General features: G+C 33.8%; 1 long non-coding RNA gene across 1 annotated transcript in view; it reads left to right on the top strand.

Moving 5' to 3' along the window:
* Positions 1 to 4,891, top strand: part of LOC132006786 (uncharacterized) — a 126,817-nt gene that overhangs the window by 113,639 nt on the left and 8,287 nt on the right. The gene's annotated exons all lie outside the window — the stretch shown is intronic.

Raw genomic sequence — 4,891 nt, 5'->3', positions numbered from 1 at the left:
CAAGTACTATTTGCAGGTTAACAGGAATGTTTTTTGAGGATTTCAAAAGAATTCAGCTCTCAGTATAAGTGCACCTCATCTAAAGTTTTTAAAAATAGCTCATCAGAGGCCCTATTTGTTATAGACTTTTGAGTTTATTTTTGGTACTACCTGATAGTAGCATATTTTATCTTTGAGATTGTTGTAAATTGTTGTTTGTAATTTGCTTTTTTAGTAAATGTAATACAAGGTGGCCCTGACACTTTCATTCACTAACACCAGCACAGACCTGCTTTTCCATTGTTTGAAATGTGAGTTAAGTAGTGTCAGTGTTCTGTGAAGTTAATATGGCCAAGAAGCATTTTCCACAAAAATAATTTCAATTATTTTTAGTATTTAGTAGTGAAAAATAGTGTATTAATTGTAACACATGTCTGATTTAATGTAAATTGAGGATTTTTCTCATTGTGTATGAATACTGCCAACCTAGCAAGTTTTAACAATTGTTTAAATATGTAACATTAAGCTTATGTTTAAAAAAGTGAAAACTGGAAAGCTGGGTCTTTGTCATTTGCTTAAAAAAATGTGAATGTGTTTGGTGCTTACTTTCCTAAGTAAAACCTGTAAAAAGTAAATTAATTAAAAATTAAATCATTAGAAATAAATCTAGCCAAGGAGGCAAAAGACTTGTACACTAAGAACTATAAAACATTCCTGAAAGAAATTAAATTAGACCTAAATAACTGCAAAGACATCTTGTGTTTATGGATTGGAAGGTTTAATATTGTCAAGATGAGAATACTATCTGGGGTTCCTGGGTGGCTCAGTGGGTTAAGACTCTGCCTTCCGCTCAGGTCATAATCTCAGGGTTTTGGGATAGAGCCCTGCATTGGGCTCTCTGCTCAGTGGGGAGCCTACTTCGCCCCCCCCTTCTGCCTGCCTACTTGTGATCTCTCTCTGTCAAATAAATAAATAAATAATCTTTTTAAAAAAAGATGAGAATACTAACCCAAATAATCTAGACTCAATGTAATCCATATCAGAATTTCAATGACTCTCTTTGTAGAAATAGACAAACCTATCCTAAAATTTATGTAAAATCTCAGAAGACCCATGTTAGTGCAAACAATAATGAAAGAAATGAATAAATCTGGGGGACTCGGAATTCTGAACTTCAAAACATACCACAAAGCTACAGTATGTGAAACAGTATGGTATAGGTGTTATGGACAGACATAAAGAGCAATAGGATAGGATAAAATCCCAGAAATAAATCCTCACATATGTGATTAATTGATTTTTGACAAAGTTGCCAATCAATGGGGGAAAAGACAGGTTGTTTTTTCCCCCCACAAATGTGCTTGAAAAACTGGATAGCCACATGTAAAAGAATAAAATTAGATCTTTAACTTATAGCATATACACAAATTAACTCAAAATACATTAAATACCTAAAATTATAAGGTAAAACTATAAAACTCTTAGGAGAAGACCCTGCAGAAAATCCTATTAATATTGGATCTGGTGATTTCATGGATAGGATACCAAACATATAAGAAAAAAATGAAAGAATAAATTGGATTTCATGAAAATTAAGAAATTTTGTGCATAAAAGGGAACTATAAAGAAATTAGAAAAACAACCTTTAAGTCATATATCTGATAAGAGATTAGTATCCAGGATATATAAAGAACACCTAAAACTCAACAACAAAAGACAAAGAACCCAATTCAAAGTTGGGCAAATGACTTAGACATTTTTCCAAAGAAGATATACAAATTCCAAATAAGCTCATCACAGTGAGATGCTATTTCACACCTCAGGATGTCTATAGTTTAAAAAAAAAAAAGAAGAAAACAAGTGTCGGTGAGGATATGGAGAATTTGGAACCCTTTTGCATTCATTACTGGTGGAAATATAAAAAGGAACAGTTGCCAAGGAAAATCGTTTGGCAATTTCTCAAAAGTTTCAGTGTAGAATTGCTATATGACATAGCAATTCCACTCCTAGGCATATATCCAAAAGAATTCAAAACAGCGACACAAACAGATATTTGTACAATGTTATAACAACTGCATTCACAATAGTCAAAAGATGGAACCAACACAGCGTCAACCAACAGATGAATAGAATATTATTTGGTCATAAAAAGGAATGAAATTTTGATATGAAATATGACATGGGTGAACCTTGAAAACATTATGCATAGTGAAATAAGCCAGACACAGATGACAAATATTGTGTCCTTTCAATTTTATGACATACCTAGAATAGTCAAATTCGTAGAGACTGATAGTAGAATAGAGGTTACCAGAGACTATAGTTAGGGGAAGGGCAAGTCTTTGTTTAACTTTAACTGATAGTTTTTTGGGGGGATGATGAATAAGTTTTCAGTATTGATTTACTGGTAATGTTATGTTCTACAGAACATTGTGGAGTGTATTTAATGCCACTGAATTTTACACTTACAAATGAATAAAATGATTAAAAAATACATATATTTTACCACAATAAAAAATGAAGGAGAAAGTAAGGCATACTCAGATCTGTAAAAACCAAGTTATTTCACTACCAGACCTGCCCTTCAAACAAGGGCTAAAAGGAGCCCTTTAGGCTGATATGAAAGGATACTAGATGGTAACTCAACTCCACATAAAGAAATGAAGAACAGCAGGGAAGATAACTAGATAGGTAAATATAAAAGCCAGTATTACTGTATTTGGGGCTTATAACACCTTTCCCCTTATACATATACATGTATAAATCATACATGATGTTTTATAGCAGCATTATTCATAATAGCCCAAAAGGAAAACATCCTAAACGTCCATCAACTCTTGGGTGGATAAATAAAATGTCGTATAACCACACAGTTGAATATCATTCAACAATAAAAAGAAGTACTGAGACATGCTGCAACATGGATAAACCTCGAAAACATTACATTAAATGAAAGAAGCAGATACAAAAGGCCACCTGTTGTATGATTTCATTTATGTGAGATAATCAGAATAGACAAACCATGGAGATACAAAGTGGTTAGTAATTCCCAGCATATAAGAGGAAAGATGAATGTGGACTAACTGCTGTTAGGTATGATTCTTTCTTTTGGGGGTTGTCCATTGAAATATTCTAGAGTTAGATAAATATACACAATATTATGGTGACGGTTGCAAAACTAGTGAATATACCACAAACCACTAAATTTTTTATCTTTTTATTTTTATTTTTTAAAAGATTTTATTTATTTATTTGACAGAGAGAGACACAGCGAGAGAGGGAACACAAGCAGGGGGAGTGGGAGAGGGAGAAGCAGGTTCCTTACTGAGCAGGGAGCCAGGTGCAGGTCTAGGATCCCAGGACTCTGGAATCATGACTTGAGCTGAAGGCAGATGCTTAATGATTGAGCCACCCAGGTGCCTCAAACCACTAAATTATTTAAAATGGTGAATTTTATGTCATGTAAAGTTTATTTGAATTTAAAAACCCTCTAGGTTTTTCTATGGCCACAAGTTATTTACAACCCTCTCACATGCAAAATACACTCAACTCCTACCAAGGCCCACAAAAGCCTTATCTCATTATATCTCATTACACCATTAGCTCAAAGTCCATGATTTCATCATCTAAATCAGATTTGTGAGCAGATGAGTTTTCTCAGGTGCACTTTCTTAAGTAAATCACCTCAAGTATGGTTCCCCTGAGTCTGAAGTTGTGTGCATTTCATTTTTTCAACATACAGGGTGAAACTATGAAAGGAAAACCCCCATGGACATTCCTATTCAAACAGGGAGAAAATGTGAGGTACAAAGGAATACATAGAAATTCTGAAATGAAAGCGGGAAAATTTTAGAAGTTTCTTTATTAGGATTCAGTCCCATTCCTGACCAAGAATAATTTTCCTTGGTTCTTGGTTCTCCCTCAGGGTACTTTATTCCACCCTCTATATTACCCTTCCTTTTATATGATAGGTAACCTGTACTTTCAACTGTGTAGCTTTTGCAGTTTGCTCACTTCGAGGTTTTGAGGGTTCAAAGTCCTTTTTTTCTTTTTTGTGGTGTTTTTGTGTTGTCATGTAAAATAATTATTTTAAAATAATTTTTGGTCTCCTGTGAATAAATACCACACCACAAAATCTCTTCCATTAAGCCCTTCTTCAGCTGGTCTTCTGGGAGGTTTGTATAATAAAGTCTAAAAGTCTAAAAGCCCTATTTTTTCCCCCAAATTTGAAAAATCTAATTTTACTTTTTTCAATGTTCCAAGATTCATTGTTTATGCACCATACCCAGTGCTCCATGCAATACGTGCCCTCCTTAATACCCACCACCAAGCTTACCCAACCCCCTACACCCCTCCCTTTCAAAACCCTCAGTTTGTTTCTCAGAGTTCACAGTCTCTCATGGTTTGTCATCCCCTCCAATTTCCCCCAACTCACTTCTCCTCCCATAGTCATATGAAAGAATGAAATCTTGCCTTAGTCATAAGAAAGAATGAAATCTTGCCATTTGCAGCAATATTGATGGATCTACAGGGTATATTGCTAAGTGAAGTAAGTCAAAGAAAGACAAATACCATATGATTTCACTCCTATGTGAAATTTAAGAAAAAAATGAACAAAGAGAAAGAGAAACAAAATAGCAGACTCTTAGAGAACAAACTGGGTGGATAGGTGAAGGGGATTAAGAGTACATTTATGATGATCACTGAATAATCTATAGAATTGTTGAATCATCATATAGTACACCTGAAAGTAATATAACACTGTATGTTAATAAATGAATAAATAAATGGAATAGTACAGAATATACACATTTGTCATTCAGCTTTTTTATTATTTTTTATTTTTTAATTTTTAGATTTCATTTAAATTCCAGTTAGTTAACATACAGTGCAATATTAGTTTCAGGTGTAC

Source organism: Mustela nigripes, chromosome X, assembly GCF_022355385.1.
Source record: "Mustela nigripes isolate SB6536 chromosome X, MUSNIG.SB6536, whole genome shotgun sequence".
Classification (NCBI taxonomy): Eukaryota; Metazoa; Chordata; class Mammalia; order Carnivora; family Mustelidae; genus Mustela; species Mustela nigripes.
This window is presented reverse-complemented; position numbering and strand designations above follow the sequence as displayed.